Source organism: Capsicum annuum, chromosome 2, assembly GCF_002878395.1.
Source record: "Capsicum annuum cultivar UCD-10X-F1 chromosome 2, UCD10Xv1.1, whole genome shotgun sequence".
NCBI classification, from domain to species: Eukaryota; Viridiplantae; Streptophyta; class Magnoliopsida; order Solanales; family Solanaceae; genus Capsicum; species Capsicum annuum.
The window spans coordinates 98,485,237-98,506,530 of record NC_061112.1 but is presented as its reverse complement, the minus strand read 5'-3'; positions in this window follow the sequence as shown (position 1 = coordinate 98,506,530).

Genomic DNA, 21,294 nt, shown 5'->3' with positions numbered 1-21,294 from the left:
TAGGCGGAAGATATTCGTGATCAAGGCCCGAGGCATTGAGTAAAGCATAGTTAGGATAGTTTAGATTTTATTTTAGTATTTTATTTTGGTTTGTAATAAATTGAACTGGACATTTTTTTTTGGATTTTTGACTATTTGGTTGTTTGTTTTTCTCGTTGTGTGTTTTTTGGTTTATACATTCCATAGTGTCATGCTAGCCGATATACTCCAAGAGAGACCATGGTCGAATCAGGGACCGAGGGATGCCTAACACCTTTCCCTCGGTCAATAGAATTCCTCAACCGGAATCTCTGTTCGCGGATCAGTTTCTAAGAGTCAAAAAATATTTTGAAAAAGGATTTTCAAAGATGACTTGGCACACTTGATTTTGCAAAGTGGCAACTTTGAGTTTTTATTGTTAAAAGTCTTTTTCGAAACAATTGTTTTCTTTTTGTCACTTAATAATAAAATCTTTTTGAAACTTAAAATTAATCTTTTTGGTAAAAAAGAGGGTGTGACACACAATACACCAATGGTAACATATTAGGCATTTCAACAACACATACAATTATTCACATGTATTTAGGGCTATCAACATCACATAGGACTCCACACAGTCACACACATCACATAATATCTCAATTTCAAAAATTACATCACATATAGGCCCCGCACGATCCCAAAACAGAGATAGCTATTTTTCATGATTAGTTCTCGCCCTTAACATGCATTTTGTACCATCATTCACTGCACAACCCAGTCTGAAAGGGTTGAGCCATAACCCAACTCAACAACCGACACTGGTCCGCTACACTTCAAACCCACAACCCTACTTTCTACGAACAATCTCAAACTTTATTACAAATATCAAATATGGAATCTACGGGTCAAAATAAAACCAACGACACTCATATTGACTACTTTTAGTTCGGGGTCAAAACGAACTCCCGGAATGGGTTTCTAAAAGAGAAGTGCAAAATCAAAACTTTACTTCAAAAACATGTTTCCCATATTTTTAGGAATCTACAGCTGAAAGCCCAAATCAAATCAAGTAAAAAAACGAGGTTCAAATTGAAGAAAAACCATTTTTGAGCTTTACTGGGTAAAAATCTTTGAAATTCAGGTTAAAATCAAGAATCAGAGTTATTTTAAAGGTTAAATTGATGAAAAATTAGTAATGATAAGCTAAAAACATTATTCAAGTGAAAAGAAGTGAAAATAGGGTTTAAAATCAATCCCTAACATTTTTGGGGTTTTGAGAAATTAATAAAGAAATTACTAAGAAAAATGTGAATACTTACCTTAAATTCGTGATAAAATCATGAAATAGATGTTAATCTAGCTTCCCAAGCTCCCACAAACTTCACTTTTAAGCTCTCGTACAATTTTAGGGTTTAAATTTTAAGAGCCAAGATGAAAAAAGAACAAAATGGACCCAAAAACTATTTTAATAGTGCAGAAAATCTGCACTAAAAAGGAAAAAGCTGCTGGTTTTTCTATTTTAAATCCAATCCGGACTTTGATGGGGTGCCCGGGATTCATTTGAAATCTGATATGTGCAAATGAACTATGAAATCATACTAATTCAATATTCCGGACGTGTTGGCGAAGTCATATTTTCGAAAAAATACTATTTTCAAAAAGTTGACTCCCGAAACTCGAAATTATAATTTTTCAAATCGAGGGTCAAAATGAGATTTAAAAGCCGTAAAATCATACCAAATATGCTGACATCCTAAAATCGATATTCCGGATCTCCTGGCAAAGTCGGATTTTCTATCCGAGATCATTTTGATCAAATATAGGTCCCACACCCATATTTTTAATTTTCCAACTTTTTGATCAATAGGTCGAAATGAGCTCGGGTGCACCGGGACCCGAACCAAAGGTCTACCTAGCCTAAAATTAACATTCCAGAGCTGCTAGCGTAGTTCGTTTGGACATCCGTCGCACAGATCAAAAGATATTCTCATAAGTCTAAAATAAAGCTCTCGAAGCCATCAAAAATCACAATATCGCATAAATGATACCAAAATGCATCGAAAAATATGTCAATCACTCCCATACCCCAAAAATATCATAATGCAACTACGGAGAGGGGTAAAATAGTCAAATCACACAAAATGACAAATTTCACATATTTGATTAATTTTTTAGGTCGTTACATCACCCACCACTAAAAATCTAGTTCGTCCTCGAACTAAGGCAAAAGAAATACCTGAATCAACAAAGAGTTAGGGATAAGAACTATGCATATCAGACACAACCTCCCAAGTAGCCTCATCTACAAGTCGATGTCACCACTGAACCTTAACCACAAGGATAAATCTAGAGCTCAACCGCCTAACATCCCTAGCTAAAATGGAGACTGACTCCTCAACAAAGGACAACAGGTCATCTAACTGAACCGAATTTCAACGAATGACATGAGACTTATCAGGAATATAGCAACGAAGCATAGAAATATGAAAACTAGATGGACAACTAATAGATCAGGGGGCAAAGTCAACTCATAAGTCACATTACCAATAGTCCGAAGAATCTCAAATTTACCAATATACCTGGGGCTAAGCTTGCCCCTCTTCCCAAACCTCACCACACCCTTCATGGGTGAAAATCAAAGGAAAAAATGATCACCAACACCAAATCTCAAGGCACGAAGTCTACGATCAGCATAACAATTCTGCCTACTTTGAGCCGATCTAAGTCTACCTTAAATAACCCGAACTTTATCTAAAGACTTACGAAGCAAGTCCATATCTCGAGGTCTCACCTCTAAAACATCGAACCAACCCACTAGGGAGCGATAATGCCTACCATACAATGCCTTAAAAGGAGTCATATTAATACTAGAATGGTAGCTATTATTGTATGCAAACTCTGCTAAAGCCAAATAATGCTCCCACTGGCCACCAAAATCCATCACGCATGCGTGGAGTATATCCTCCAAAACCTAGATAGTCCGCTCTGACTAGCCATCAGTCTGGGGGTGAAACGTTGTGCTAAGATCAACCCGAGTACCCAACTCATCCTGAAAAGTCTTCCAAAAGTGAAATATAAACACAAAACCTCAATCTGAAATTTTAATAGACACCAGTACACCAAGCAAACGAACAATCTCATGAATATAGATACGAGCCAACCTCTCAGCACTGAACGAGACCTGAACCGGAATAAAATGATCTGACTTCGTTAATTGATCCACGATGACCCAAACACTATCAGAACCATGAGATATACGAGGAAAACAAGTCACAAAATCCAAGGTGATGCGTTTCCACTTTTGCTCGGGAATGGGCAACCTCTGAAGCAATCCACCAGGTCTCGTATGCTCAGCCTTTACATACTGGCAACATAGGCAACGAGCCATAAAATCTGCTATATCTCGCCTTATACCACCCTACCTGTAGTTCTACCTCAAATCACGATATATCTTAGTCACACCTGCATGGATAGAATATCTGGAACAATAGGCCTCCTCCAAGATCAACCTAATCCAATCACCCATTCTCAGAAAACAAACTCGGCCCCCAATCCTGAAAAATCCATCTGAATCAAGTGAGGCTACCTTAGCCTCCCCACTCAACACCTTATCTCGAATTAACCTCCATCCAACATCATCAAAATAATGAGCTTGAACCTGCTCCATCAAAGAAGATCTAGCCTGAACAAATGACAAAACACGCCCAGGTATTGAAATATCAAGTCTAACCATTTGGTGAGATAAAGACTAAACCTTTAAGGCCAAGGGCTTATCTTGGGTCAAAAGATGTGCCAAGATACCCATGCTAGTCGACTTTTGGCTCAAGGCATCCGCAATCACATTAGCCTTGCTTGGATGGTAGAGAGAATAGTCAAGTCATAATCCTTAAGCAACTCAAGCCAACGACGTTGTCTAATATGAAGATCTCACCAAGTAAAGAAGTACTGAAGGCTATGATAATCTGAGAATATCTCATAACGAACTCCATACAAGTAGTGCCTCCACAACTTCAAAGCAAACACAACTACGCACAACTCTAAATCATCGGTAGGATAATTTCTCTCTTGAGGCTTCAATCTTGACTAGATGCATAGACAATCACCTTGCCTTCCTACATCAACACAACACCTATCCAACACCAAAAGAATCACAAAACATGGTAAATCCCACGCCCTCCTTAGATAAAGCCAATATAAGTGCTGAAGTCAATAAATCCTTGAGCTTTTGGAAGTTCACCTAACAAGCATCAGACCACTAGATGAAAATCTTTTTCTAAGTAAACTTAGTCAATGTAAATGCAATAAAATAGAAACCCTCAACAAAATGCCAATAATAACCTGCTAAGTCGATAAAACTCTAAATCTCGGTGGACAAAGTAGGTCTAGTCCAATCACGAACAGTTGCAACCTTGGCTGAATCAACCATAATACCTTCTTTCATCACCATATGACCCAAGAAAGAAACACACTTTAACTAAAACTTGCACTTAGAGAACTTCACGTACAACTTCTCATTCCCCAATCTCTGAAGCACAATCCATATATGCTCCTCATGCTCAACCTAACTCTTGGATACACCCAAATATCATTTATAAATATGATAACAAAGGAGTCAAGATACGGTTGAAACACCCGGTTCATCAACTCCATGAATGCGACAGGGGCATTAGTCAACCCGAAGGACATGACCAAACACTCATAATGATCATATCGAGTCTGAAAAGCTATCTTTGAAATATTCGAAGATCTAATCCTCAACAGGTGATAATCGGACCTCAAATTAATTTTTGAAGACACCGCAACACCCTGAAGTTGATCAAATAAATCATCAATGCGAGAAAGAGGATACTTATTCTTAGCCGTTACCTTATTCAATTATCAATAATCAATGCACATCCACATAGATCTATCATTTTTTCTTCACAAACAAGATAGTCGCACCCCAAGGTGAAGCACTAGGTAAAATAAATCCCTTATCCAACAACTCTTGCAACTGATCTTTCAGTTTCTTCAACTCTATCGGGGCCATTTTATAAGGAGGAATGGAAATGGGCTTGGTGCCCGACTCAATATCAACAATAAAATCAATATCTCAATTTGAAGGTATACCAGACAAGTCCATAGGGAACACATCCATAAAATCACAGACAACATAGACAAAATCTAAGGAAGGAGGTGAAACAACACTGGTGTTATAAATATGAGTCAAGAACGATAAATATCTCCTCTCAATTAATTTATGAGCCTGAATATAAGATATAATCCTCTTAGGACCAAAATGAAGTACACCCTTTCAAGCTATCCTTGGCACACCCGATGAAGCTAAAGTCACAGTCTTGGCAAAACAATCTAAGACAGCATAATAAGGAGCCAACCAATCCATGCCCAAAATAACATCAAAATCAACCATATCTAATACAAGCAAATCTATAAAAATCTCACGCCCGACAAAAGTCACAACACAAGATCGCTACGCTCGATCCACCATTAAAGAATCACCTATCAAGGTAGATACACGAATAGGCATGGCAAGAGACTCACTAACAGAATCAAAACTCAAAGTAAAATATACCGACACATAGGAGAAAGTTCATTCGGGATAAATAATACAGATGCAGGTCTGAAATAAATGGGGACGATACCTGTAATCACAATATCAGAAGCCTCTGCCTCAGGTCTAGCTGGTATAGCATAACCCTATCCACGACTACCAACTGGCTAAGTATCCCAATGACCACCAACACGGGCTCTACCATCTCTACCTCTTGCATCTTTGGTAGAACCCCTACCTCTCACAGTTGAAATAGGTGTAGCTCTAAACACATGGCGAGAACAGTCCTTGGCCACATGGCCAATCTCATCACACACATAGAAACCTCTACGACCAGTCTCAATAGGAGAATGTACAACTGGGCCCGAACGGCCACCCTAAACTGCTAAACTAGAAGATCCACCACCTAAACTCAATAAAGTCACCTACACTAACCTACTTTGGTATCCACGAGAACCTCTAAAATCTCTGTCTCAAGAGGTCTAACTCCTGCACTCACCCAAATATTGCACCTTCTTGGCACCTCTCTAAGATGCACTAATAATACCCTCTGTCATCTTAGCATGATCCACAATACTCTAAAGATGAGCCCCAACCAGCCAACTGAAGAGAGACATCTAAACCCTTTACAAACTTCTGAATCTTCTCAGATTTGGTGGAAATGATATCATAGAAATATCTGGATAAGGTATGGAAGCATGCCTCACACACAACAACTATCATGGAGCCCTGATCCAAATGATCAAACTCATCCCACATACGATCTCTCAAACTGAAAGGCATAAATCTCTCCAAAAAAGCATCAACAAACTGATCCCATGGCAACTCAGGAGCATCAACAAGCCTACAATCGATAAATAATCTCCACCAATCTCTCGTAGCATCTCTCAACTGATAGTAGTATAAGCATCATTCATGCAGAAAGAGTGAAACTAACTCAAAATACAAGGTATGAAAGAACTTCACATGGTGAAGAATAAAATGAGGAAAGTTTTCAAAAGGCGTTCTACAGTCTCTCAAAGATAGATACGGACGTCTATGTACCGATCTGCGAGACTCTATTAGACATTTCGTTCTTACACCGTTGAGACTAATAAAACTTAGCTACTCTGATACCAATTTGTCACAACTCAAAAATTAAGGTCATGGTGGCACTTGTCGCGGCGCATCACCCAAACTGATTCAAAAAGAGAAAAAAATAGAAATATCCCAAGGTAAAGCTTATAGAATGAAGCCGAACCATATAAGTAATCATAATAATGATGAAAGAACTTATCCAAATACCAATTATGCCCAAAACCAGGTGTCAACAGTGTAAGAACTTTTAATGCAATCCAAAAATTAGATACATTAGAAAAATAACCACAAAGGAATAATATATGTCTCTGAATACTAATAAAGACATTCAGACGCATGAATATTCAACCGCTACCTTGAAATCTCTAACAATACCTCGTGTAAAGCAAGCTGAGGCACACTCGAGCTAGGACTTGCACCAAAAGAGCGCAGTAAGAATGAGTACGGTTCACTTTTTCTCAGTAGGTATCATAGGCTGACCAAGAAAAGTAGTAAATAAAACTTACAAAATTTACACTAAGGGCACGTTACCTACAATAAAAAAAATACCCACAATGGTAGCCCACACCGCTTGCACTAACAGTTCTAATATATCATATATAATGCAACATCACAAAAGATAGAACACAAGTATACATTATATCACATATAAGTAGAACAAGGAGGAACATGTATATACAAAATCATCAAATACAAGTAAAAGAAGATAAGACAATAACATAAAAGGGCAAGTCAATATGGAAATATAACACAATATAAACATAATAAAGTAAGTGCAATGTATATTATGATGATGATGATGCATGAGGTCGTCGCACAACCTCTAGGATCGTCGCACAATCCCCGTATACACCTACGGAGGCAAGCCTCCCAACGCAGGATCCATGGCGTGTTCGTCAACCCTATACAATCCACATATCTCATATATCCTTTCTGGCACTTCCCTAGAAAAGAGTTTTATAAGGTGTTACAATATCTCCTCCTCGGCACATCCCTCGGATTTAAAAGGATGTTGCTAGTGTTACCCAAGTGTTGCCACGGTGATATCAATGTTTTATGAATGGGTATGATATGAGGATGTAATGATCACAATCAATCACAATGAGTATTTCCACAACCAACCACATGATATATTTCCACAACCAACCACAATGATATATCTCCACAACCATGTGGTCAATATCCACTCATTATTTTTGTTTCATCCATGAATTTCCACGTCTCATATACCAATAAGTATGAATATATCACAACACACCAATGGTAACATATTAGGCATTTCAACAACACAATACAATTATTCACATGTATTTAGGGCTATCAGCATCACATAGGACTCCACACAGTCACACACATCACATAATATCTCAATTTCGACAATTACATCACATATAGGCCCCCACATGATCCTAAAACATAGATAGCCATTTTTTATGATTAGTTTCCACCCTTAACATGCATTTTATACCATCATTTACTACCCAACACAGTCTGAAAAAATTAAGTTATAACTACCTCAACAACCGAAATTGGTCCACTACACTTGGAACCCACGACCTTACTTTCCATAAATGATTTCAAACTTCACTAAAAACATCAAATATTAAATCTACGTGTCAAAACAAAACCAACGACATCTATATTGGCTACTTTTGATTCGGGGTCAAAACGGACTCTTGGAATGGGTTTCCAAAAAAGAAGGGTAAAATCAGAACTTTACTTCAAAAACATGTTTCCCATATTTTTAGAAATCTACAGCTGAAAACTCAAGTCAAATCGAGTAAAAAAACGAGGTTCAAATTGAAGAAAAAGCATTTTTCAACTTTACCGGGTAAAAGATCTTTGAAATTCGGATTAAAATTAAGAATTGAAGTTATTTTAAAGGTTAAATTGATGAAAAACTAGTAATTATAAGATAAAAATATAATTCAAGTGAAAAGGAGTGAAAATGAAATTTAAAATCAAGCCTTAAAATTTTTGAGATTTTGAGAAATTAATCAAAAATTACTAAGAAAAAGGTGAATTTTTACCTTAATCCATGATAAAATTAAGAAATAGATGTTAATCCAGCTCCCACAAGCTTCACTTTTAAGCTCTCATACTATTTTAGGGTTTAAATCTCAAGAGCCAAGTTGAAAAATAAACAAAATTGACCCAAAAATTATTTTAATAGTGCAGAAAATTTGTAGTAAAAAGGAAAAGCTACTGGTTTTTTTTATTTTAAGTCCAATCCAGACTTTGATGGGGTGCTCGGGATTCGTTCAGAGTACGATATATGCAAATGAACTATGCAACCATACTAAATTTGACATTCCGGATGCGTTGGTGAAGTCAGATTTTTTTAAAAACATTGTTTTCAAAAAGTTGACCCCCAAAATTTGAAATTATAATTTTTCAAACCGAGGATCAAAATGAGATTTAAAAGCCTTAAAATCATACCAAATATGCTAACACCCTAAAATCGACATTCCGGATCTGCTGGCGAAGTCAAATTTTCTATTCTAAAATGAGTTTGAGTTCATCGGGATCCGAACCAAAGGTCTATCTAGCCTAAGATCTATATTTCAGAGTTGCTGGCATAGTCTGTTTGACCATCTATCGCACGGATCAAAAGATACTCTCATAAGTCTAAAATAAGACTTTCGAAGCCATCAAAAACCATAATATCGCATAAATGATACCAAAATGCATCAAAAAATATGTCAATCACTCACACACCCCAAAAATACCATAATGCAACCACAAAAAGGGGTAAAATAGTCAAATTATACAAAATCACAAATTTCACATATTTCATCAAATTTTTAGGTCGTTACAGTATAGCAGCTTTATTAGTATAACTGATTATTATACGCCTATGATGTAGTGTAGATACTCACATTATACACGTTACAAGCACTTTATAGTCACCATTAAATTTTCAACTTGTCACTGATGTCCATTTCAGCAGATATGAAAAATTCACTCTCCCTTAGTCTATGAGAAAAATATATCAATCACGCGACCATATAACATCATAACAGATTTGAGAAAAGAAAAGAAAAATATTTTCTTTCACGTGATGTATCAATTCATTTGTCCCAGTTTACTAATTTACTGTCACAATTCAAAATTAGGACTGTGATGGCACCGATCCGAAAGTAGTAAGAGGGGTTGAATTACTCCTTTTCAGATTAGACAGTTGACTTCCACCGAGAAACAGTTGACTATTGATTGCAGTAATAAGAACTTCAGAAAATAAAATGTGAAAGGTAAATAACACCCGATATTTTATACTGGTTGAGACCTCTAATAGGTCTTAGACCAGTCCCCTTGGGTTGCAATGAATTCTAATAGTTCTTTATGAATAAAATCAAAGTACAAGATTAAGTCATACTTTTTGGCTATGATTCACACTTTCTTTCTCACTTTGATACAATGACTCACCAACTATATGTTTCTCTCCTCTCTTTTTAAGTACACAGTAAATCTTTAAGAGAACACAATGCTTGAGTAAAGAGCAAAGAACTAGATAAGGTTGAGACAAGTGTATATCATTTTCTTTGACTTTCAATACTTATATAATAGTGATTTGACTATTACTAGTTGTTGGAAGCTAGAAAAAAACCCAAAGGATTTTTCGTCTTAGAAAAATGAATAAGGAATATTCAATTTCCAAGAATAAGTAACGACTAAAAGAAAAATCTAGCTAAGTAATATATATATATATATAGGAGAGAGATGCGATAGTTCCATAATTTAAGCAATCCATTTAATGCAATATATCTTTATCCTTTCCTGGAATGTCATGCCTATTGATAGTATCTTCTGCGGAGATTTTCTTAAATCTATTTATAGAAACAAATCTTCCTCCTTTCATGGAATACCTCTGGATATATTTGGACAATAAATTTTTTTGACAATCTTTTTTCTGATGTGTAAGTCCCATGATTTATGCACCTTAGTAAATGCAACAATATTTTTTTTCTTGTGAGATACTTCTTCCTTTTTTAGCGTTTGAAAAGAAATCCTTTTGAATATTCTTTTCACTAAATTTCTGCAATCAAATCAAACTCAGGATCATTCATCAAAACTTAACATTGTCAATCTACCCCTTTTTGATTGATGACAAAAATTAGATTACTTTCCTATTTAGGTTCTCCCCCTAAATAAGTGACGCAGACTTTCCTTTCATGGTTAGATTAAACACATTATTCTCCCTCTTTGAAGTTAATCAAAAAGGAAGAAGATCAACACACAAAATACCATTGAAATAAAATCAACTCAAGTAACTTTATGGTTCAAGAAGCTTTTAAAATTATGCCAAGAGATTTTCTGAGAGGACAAAATCTTTCTTCCAGTATAGGCTTTCTAAAAATGTCAGCTATTGTAAATCAATGCTCTCAAAATATAATTCAATATCTCTTTTTAAAATATCATCTCTAATAAAATGATACTTAACATCAATATATTTTGCTCTAGAGTGATGCACAAAATTTTTAGAAAAGCAGATAGCACTGTAGTTATCATAGAATATTTTGACAGGTTTAAAACACAAATCATAATCACTAAGTTGATGAGACATCCAAAGAATTTGGGCACATCATATCCCAATATAAATATATTCTAATTCAGTGGTAGATAGAGAAACACAATTTTATTGCTTGTTATTCCATGAGACAAGGATTTTTTTCATGAACTGGCAAGTATCACTGGTGTTTTTTTATCAACTTTATCACCTGCATAATCTGCATTTGAGTTTGTGCCAATAAGATATTCGATAATACATTTTACAGCAGCCAAATGAGCTTCTTTAGGAATTAACTGAAACCTGGCACATTTCCATACACTGAAAAGAATGTCAGGTCGACTGGCTGTAAGCCATAAGAATGGACTAATAATGCCGTGATATTGGTCTCGTCAACATTCTTCCATCTTCATATGACTCCATAATACATGTAGAATTCATAGGAGTATTGGTTTGGCATTTTCCATCCCAAATTTTTGAATGAGATATTTGGTATACTTACCTTGGAAGATGAACGTGCCCTCAGTATACTGATGGTTTTGTGATCCCAGAAAAAATGTTAATTTTTTCCTCATACTTAATTCAAATTCACTTTGTTTAACTCAAAGAATTCCTTGCACAAAATAATATTAGTACTTTCAAAGATAATATCATCAGTATAAATTGAATTATTAAATTTCAAGAGGAGGTTCATTTGATAAACAAGGTAGTATCACCTTTTCCTCTTAAGAAATTATGTTCAATAATAAAACTGCTCAGTCTATCATACCAAGCTCGAGGAGCTACTTTTAAGCCACAGAGAACTTTTGAGAGTTTAAAACATGATATGAAAATTTAGAATTTTTAAAACCTGATGTTGTTCACAAAAAATTGTTCGTTAATAAAGCCATTTAAAAATGCACTTTTCACATTCATTTGAAGTAATTTTAACCCTTTATAATAGGCATAAGCAAGTAAAATTTTAATTGATTCTAACCTTGCAACAGGTGCAAAGGTCTCATCATAATCGACTCTCTCTTGTTGTGAGTAGCCTTGAATAACTAGACGAGCTTTATGTTGCATAACTTTACCTAATTCATCCATTTTATTTCTAAACGCCCATTTGGTTCCAATGATAGAGTCATTTTCTGATTTTGGAACAAGAGTCCATATATTATTTCTGTTAAACTACTCAAGCTTTTCTTTCATTTCCTTTACCCAATTATCATCTTCTAAAGCTTCATCGACTTTCTTTGGTTCAAGTTGAGAGATAAGAGCTCTGTTTGTATTTCTTCTACTGGAGGTCTTTGTTTGTATTCCTTCTTTTGGATATCCAATGATGAATTTCTTTAGATAATTATGCTCGTTTCTCCATTTATTTGGAATTGTTTTATGTTCAAATTAATCATTCGAAGCAGTAGCAGTCTAGCCAGTTTCAACACTAGTTGACTTGGAGGAGGAGTCATCTTTAGTGGAAGGAGGTTTGTTAACTTGTACCTATTCAATCTCATCATCTACAAAACTAACATTCTTCATACAATGATTAGTATTATCAAAAATAACATACGCAGATTCTTCAATGCAACAAATGCGTTTATTGAAAATTTTATATGATTTACCAGAGTTAAAGTACCCAATAAAAATACCTTCGTTGCTTAGTGGATAAAACTTACCAATGTTGTCCTTGTCATTGTTATAAATAAAATATTTTGAGCCAAATGCACGAAAGTACCCAATGTTGGGTCTTTTGTCGTTCCAAAGCACATATGGAGTTTTCTTCAAAATAGGTCTAGTGAGACACCTGTTTAAAACATGACAAGCAGTACTTATATCTTCTGCCCAAAATTCATGTGGTAGAGAGTGTTCACGGATCATGATTTGAGCCATGTCTTTAAGCATTCTATTTTTCGTTCAATCACATCATTTTGTTGAGGGGATCTTGAAGTAGAGAAGTTATGAGTATATCCATGAGTATCACAAAACTATTTCAAAATCTTCTTTTTTTAATTCTCTCCCATGATCACTTCTAATGGTAATGTAGTAACCTTTGTCTCTTTGAACCTTTTCACTAAAAACTTTAAAATTATTTAATGTATCATCTTGGTTAGGTAAAAACAAGACCCAAGTAAATCGAGAATAATCATCAATAATCATAAAAACATACCTTTTACCACTCATGCTAGCAATTCTAGTGGAACCAAATAAATTCATATGAAGTAGCTGCAAAGGTTTAGTTATGAAAACAATATCTTTAACCGAAAAAGAGTTTCTAGTTTGCTTATCAAGTTAACAGGCATCACAAATATGAGTTTTTTTTAAATTAAGATTTGAAAGTTCAGTCACACGTTCATGCTTGACTAATTTTTCAATATGCCTCATACTTGCATGACCATATTTTTTATTCCAAATCCAGGGATCCTTAGAGATGGAGGTGAGATATATATGTCCTCCTATATTTTTTATGGAGTCTAGAACATATGCATTTCTGTGTCTGGTTCCAGCAAGAATCTGTTTTCTATGTTTTTCAATTATGCACCCTTTTTTTAAACCTTACCTCCAATCCAGCATTACACAGCCGAATGATGCTCAGCGGGTTGTACTTCAAGTTTCTAACCAAATATACATTAGTATTATCACATGATTTATTAAAGGAGATAGTATCAATAACTTTTACTTTGCCTTTGGAGTTATCTCTAAAGTTGATGTCACCTACATCAAAATTAATTATAATGTCAAACAAATTTTTGCTTCCAGTCATGTGATTTGAACATCCACTATCAAGATACTATTTCCCTTTGAATTTTGAGTGGAGTTCCTGCCAAATAATTGTATCACTTCTTTCTAGGTACCCAAGCATTCTTGGGCCTCTTAGGATTAGTTATTGAATTTGTTGACTCAGTTTTGGATCTCCAAATCCATCTATCAAGATTTCTAAAGCGAGATATGCAGTTGTAATATTTATGATCAGACTTTCCACAGTAATAACAAGAAATATTATATTGATCAGTGGTTGTATAGTAAGGATTATGACTGTGACTGTATCTTTTAGTCGACTGACTTGGGTCAGTTGACCTTTGAGATTTATCATAGCTATAGTACCTTTTATGATATATATTAGAACTATGATTGCTCTCTTTGATTGACTTACTCAAATTAGTTGACCATTGAGATCCTTCACAGCTATAATATCTATTATTATTCTTACCACTATCAATTTTATCAGTTGACTTAGTTGAGCTAGTTAACTAATTTGACTTAAAAATACTATGATTGGGATATTTTTCAAAACTTGATTAATTAATCATTAACTTCTTCTTTTAAGTAATCTTTTTCAATTTCACAAACCTCTATTTTAAGTTCTCGATCTCTTTTTTTATCTTAATAAAGCTTTTTTTTTCTTCATTAGCTTTATTTAAATCAGCTATGACAAGGTCCACCAAATTTTGAAGTATTGAGCATTCATTATAGGAGTTAGCTCTTACCTAGATGGATTCTCCAATTGCACGAAACAACATCTCTAATGTTATCATTTCCATAGTCTAATTGTTCTTCATTACCCCAACAACTGAATGACTTTTGATTTTCTTTGGAAGGTCCTCTTCTAGCTTCTAGACAATCATAAGCAATATGATCATATCTACCACAATTATAGCACTTATATTCATTCCTATTCTGATCAATTTATTATTTTCCATGTGAGTAATTTAGTCTTCTCTTTATTTGATTCCTGGATCTATTGTAATTTTCAACAACTTTTCTTGTGATGAGAGCAAGCTCGTCTGCATCGATGGAATCATCTTCTTTTTCATCTATAGCTTTGAAGGCCACAATTTTCTTCTTTTCATCCTATTATTGGTCCTTTTTGTTTAGGTGGGCCTTTTCAAAGGCAATAAAGTCTCCTTTAACTTTATTATAGGTCATGTTATTTAGGCTTATGCTCTCAAGAGCCACAATATTAGAAAGCCATTGAGGAGTCAAACTTCTGAGAATTTTTGTAATCTGATCTGCCATAGGATAAGTTTTTTCTGCAGCTTTGAGTTTCCTAATAATTTTTCCAAACCTGGGAAATATTTTTTCCATGGATTCACCATATTTCATCTTGAAAAGTTCATAGTCATATAGTAATAAACTTACAAAAGTTTGTTTGACCTTCTTAGTTCCTTTATATGTCACTTTCAACCTATCCCACATTTCTTCGGTCGTTTCACAATATCAGATCTTCTCATATTCTTCACTACTAATTGCATTGTACAAAACATTCTTTGCCTTAGAGTTTATCTGAATGACTTCCATTTGTTCATCAATGTAATCTTTCAAAGATGGAATGCTCTCAGTAGATTTCTCACCATTTTTTGTTTTTTTTCATCTTTGTTTTTAATTTTAGAGACAAGTGGAAGATCATCGTGTTTGATTACTCTTCAAACTTTGACATCATAAGACTTTACAAAAGTCTCTATTCTTATTTTTCCATGAAAAAAGTATTTCCCATTGAAGTAAGGAGGTCTAGTTTGGGATGTCCCTTTAAAAACAAAGCTCTAGCAATAGTTTGTTTCATGATATTTTCTCACTTGCAGTTAAGCAAATACTTGTGAGTCCTGTCTTTGATACCAATTGAAAGTAGTAAGGAGGGGTTAAATTACTCCTTTTCGAATCAGACAATCGACTATTGATTACAGTAATACTTACTTTAGAAAATAAAGTGCTGAAGGTAAATAACACCTGATATTTTATACTGATTGGGACATCTAATAGGTCTTACTCCATCCCACTTGGGTTGTGAGCGATTCTACTAGTTATTTGTGAATAAAATCAAAGTACAAGATTGAGTCAAACTTTTTGGTCATGACTCACGCCTTCTTTCTTTCTTTCTTTCTCACTTTGATACAATGCCTCACCAGCTATGTGTTTCTCTCCTCTCTTTTTAAGTATACAGTAAACCTGTAATAAAATAGAATGCTTGACTAAAGTAGAGCAAAAAACTAGAGAAGGGTGAGATAATCTCTTTCTTTGACTTTCAATGGTTATATAGTAGTGATTAGACTACTACTAGCCATTAGAAGTTAGAAGGCAACCCACATCATTTTTCTTCTCAGGAAAATGAATAAGGAATACTCAATTTCCAAGAATAAGTAAAGACTAAAAGAAAATCTAGCTAAGTATAATATATACATAGGAGAGAGATGTGACGGTTCCATGATTTAAGCAATCCATTTAATGCAACAAATCTTTTTTTTTTCTAGAATGCCATGCCTTTTGATAGTATCTTCCGAGGAGATTTTCTTCAATCTATTTAGAGCAAAAAATCTTCATCTTTTCGTGGAATACCTCTTGATATATTTGGACAAGAAATTCTTTTGACAATCCTTTTTCTGATGCGTAAGTTTCATGATTTATGCACCTTAGTAATTGCAGCAATCTTTCTTTTCTTTTTATGAGATATTTCTTCCCTTTTTAGCGTTTGAAAAGGGATCTTTTTGAATATTCTTTTCACTAAATTCTTGCAATCAAATCAAACTCATGATCATTCATCAAAACTTAACATTATCACTATCCAACCCTCCAGGATAGTTAAGTCAAAACTCAATTCCAAATATAACTTTCCATATGTGTTGAAGTGGAAGGAAATAAGAACAGAATAAAACCCAAATAAATATTGTATACATGCGTGCACTTTGATCCTAATAATAGATAATAATGCACAGGCTTGCACTCCTACCCTAGTAAGATACAATGTGCAGACTTGCACTCCAATCCCATATGAAATGCAATGCATGATGTGCAGGCGTGCAACTCCTATCCCAAATTAACAATGAAATTAAGCAAAGCATTTCATGTCTTAAGTTAAATTCTATATCAATTTCAAAATCAACTCAACTTACCAAGTGCAAATTCTCATTAGCTAGCATTTTCAACAGTGCATTTACAGTAGCAAATTAGTCCAACCGTGTTAATAAATAGGGAAAACAATTCAAAGCAGACTATCGACTTATTTTAACCCCTCAAATAGCATTATTATTCGCATATTTGTTTGCCACCTCACCTGCAGGGCCCCATTCTCCATTACTTTCATTACACATACAACACATAAGCACTTTGAAAAAGAGTCAAAAAAGATCTCAACTTGCCTCGAATCGAATTCCAAGAGCCAATTACAAACTTGCCCTTTTGTAAAACTTTTAAATGATCAGAATTTGTTCAAATACATATTCTCCATGAAAATATAAACTAATATGTCGAATTTCATCTAAATGGATCTTTATTCGAATCTCAAATCAAGAATTCTTACTCTAAAAATTCTAGACCTAAATTCTAAATTTATCAAAATCGTAACTGATCGAAATTTGATAATCTAAAGCTAAGGATGCAATAAGAACCATCAGCTATAATACTACTTTTACATGTACAGAAAGCCATTTATAATATACGGAAAAGGCTCAAAAATATCCCTGAACTATCCGAAATAGCTCAAAAACGCCCTTCGTTAGATTTTTGGCTCAAAAATACCCCTCCGTTAAATATTTGGCTCAAAAATACCCCTCCCTCTAATGGAATTCGAAAAAGGGTCAAAAATACCCCTGAACTATCTGAAATGGGTCAAAAATACCCCTCTGTTAAATATTTGGCTCAAAAATACCCCTCCCTTAACGAAATTAAATTATTTCAATTATTTCGCTAATTTATGTAAAGTTCATCATTTAATTTATATTTCGTTAATTTCTTTAAGTGAAAATTTATATTTCGTTAATTTCTTTAAAGATTAAAAAGATGTAAAGTGAAAATACCTTCTTAGAATAAATGTATGTTTATTTTCCAAATCAAATTCAACCATTTTATATTATAATTCAAATACTTTTTTTTATTATCTTATTTTTAAAATTAAAAAAATACTTTTATGTAAAAAATTTAAAGTATTAGGGTTAAAAAGTTAAAGTTAGGGTTTAATTCAATTGAAATAATTTAATTTTGTTAAGAGGAGGGATATTTTTGAGCCAAATATTTAACAGGGGGTATTTAACGAAATTAAATTATTTCGATTGTTTCGTTAATTTATATAAAGTTCATCATTTAATTTATATTTCGGTAATTTCTTTAAGTGAAAATTTATATTTCGTTAATTTCTTTAAAGATTAAAAATATGTAAAGTGAAAATACCTTTTTAGAATAAATGTATGTTTATTTTCCAAATCAAATTCAACCAATTTATATTATAATTCAAATACATTTTTTCATTATCTTATTTTAAAATTTAAAAAATACTTTTATTTAAAAAAATTAAAGTATTAGGATTAAAAAGTTAAAGTTAGGGTTTAATTCAATCGAAATAATTTAATTTCGTTAAGGGGAGGGGTATTTTTTACCCAAATATTTAACAAAGGGGTATTTAACGAAATTAAATTATTTCGATTATTTCGTTAATTTATATAAAGTTCATCATTTAATTTTTATTTCGTTAATTTCTTTAAGTGAAAATTTATATTTCGTTAATTTTGTTGATTTATATTTCGTTGATTTCTTTAAAGATTAAAAAAATGTAAAGTGAAAATACCTTTTTAGAATAAATGTATGTTTATTTTTTTAAATCAAATTCAACCAATTTCTATTATAATTCAAATACTTTTTTTCATTATCTTATTTTTAAAATTTAAAAAATACGTTTATGTAAAAAAAAAATTAAAGTATTAGGGTTAAAAAGTTAAAGTTAGGGTTTAATTCAATTGAAATAATTTAATTTCGTTAAGGGGAGGGGTATTTTTTAGCCAAATATTTAACAGAGGGGTATTTTTGACCCATTTCAGATAGTTCAAGGGTATTTTTTATCCTTTTCTGAATTTTGTTAGAGGAAGGGTATTTTTGAGCCAAATATTTAACGGATGGGTATTTTTGAGCAAAAAATCTAACGAAGGGCATTTTTGAGCTATTTCAGATAGTTTAAGGGTATTTTTATGTCTTTTCCATATAATATATCTATTAAAAATTGACCATCGTATTTTCAAAAGCCCAAGGCTAAGCATGAAACAGTAGCCTAAAAAGTAAGGAAAAAAGCATCGTTTTCACCCCAAACTATACCCGAAAAGTCGAAGCCACACCTAAACTATACTAGTGACCTATTACACACCTAAACTATAAAAAAGTGAAACTATTTACACCCTGTCAGGCTATCACCACTTGCATGTGGTGTAGTGTTTTACACGCGTTGCCACATCAGCACCACGTCAGTAAAAAGTATCATTTTTTTATAGTTAAGGTGTCTAATAGGTCACTTATATAGTTTAGGTGTGGATTCGACTTTTTGACTATAGTTTGGGGTGGAAACGATGTCTTTTCCCTTAATGTTTTTAGCCGTTTACTTTTGTTATTTAATAGGCTGGACGCGCCTAAAATAAGTGTAACACGCGTGCCTTAGAATGGGGGTCGCGGGAAGGTAATAATATCACTTTTATATAGTTAAGGTGTGTAATAGGTCCCTTATATAATTTTGATGTGGCTTAGACTTTTCTTGTATATAGTATGGGGTGGAAATGATGCATTTTCCCGAAAAGTAACAAGTTTACAGACACCATGTGAAACCACTAACTAAAACCTATTCTATCATTATTTAAATAATTAGCCATCGCCATCTAATTATTATTCTATATATTTAATGATTGACATCACTTTTACCATTTTTGGTCAATATAACTAACTCATCATTATACTATCACTAGGTTGATCCATCAATACCTACTTGAGTTGGACTTACTCATGAAACATCACCTATATTTGGATTGAAATTTGTTATGTATGTGATTGGTGTAGATATTAGACAACTGCATCTAAAAATATATTCTTGCTTTCAACGTAAAATTAGATTCCTATCTTTCGATATCAGCCCATACTAAAGCACCCTCCTGAATTACTACTGAAATTCAACCCCTCTCCGCCTATCATCATTATAGATAATCTAAAGCATAGCAGTAAGAACAAATTCACCAAAAATATACATTATCCTGAAATCAGAGGTGGATCCACGATCCGAACTCTCTGGGTACCAAGTAAACTTATCGATTAAATTAATCAAATTATTCATTTTTTCCAATCTATAGGATAATTAACCAACCAATTAATAAAAAAAAAAAAGAACAATAATAAAATGACATAACCAACCAATTAATAAAATGACAAAACTTAAACTTTTGCCGGTGACGATAAAGAATTGGCCGGAGGCAGGGACAACGAACCTCAAGTACAGAGAGAAAGGTCCATGTTTGATGATTTGAAAATAGTTTTTTTTTAAAAAAATTTTGATGAGAGAGATTAGATTATACTTTTTTTAACAGTGAAATAAATAAATAAAGTGAAAAAATAATATTAATTATACATTTTAGTCAACTGATATAATTTATATAAGTAAAATTGTCAACTGGTACATTTATGACACCTGTTACTTTATTTTAATCAACAATGTTTTACAAAAAAAAATTTAAAGAAAAGATGTGCTACTAAGCAAGATCAAACCTACGACCTATGATTCATAAAAATGGCACTTCGCCACTTGCACTAGATAGTGCTTTGGCATTTTGGGTGGCAGATTTAATATTTTACTATATCAGTGTATATTTATAGCTATATATAGAGTTTCGGTAGAAGTTTGCGGGTGGCGCGCTATCCCTACGGGCCTTAATAGATCCCCCTCTACCTGAAACAGTGATAATCTCCTTCAAAGAGGTGATGTAAAAAGGGAATACAACTGATCTTTTTGTGCCCCTCCCTTGCTTAAAACTTTCTGATCATATTATTAATGAATATGGTAAATCCTTTCCACTTAAATTTATTCTTATACATAGATTTTAAGAATTAAGAAATTACAAATTTGACCCATAACTTGTGTGGTAAAATAGATCCATTACAAATTGTAAGGGGGCGCGGATAACTTGTGTGGTAAAATAGATCTATTACAAGTAGAATGGATCTATTTTTATTTGTACATGGATATTTCTTAATTTCTCTAAATATTTTTATTTTGAGTTTATTTATGTTAGTTTTATCGATATTCATATTTGGGGGGTGATTATATGGTAATTGGTTAAATACTTTACTATAGTATTCTTTATTTTTTTTCCTTTAGTTTTTGTAATTCTTCTATATTATTTTGAAGGTATTCTAAATATTCTATATCTTTTGTTTCAAAATATCCAATTAGATTATCTTTCATAAGTTTTTCTAATAATACAATTTCTTT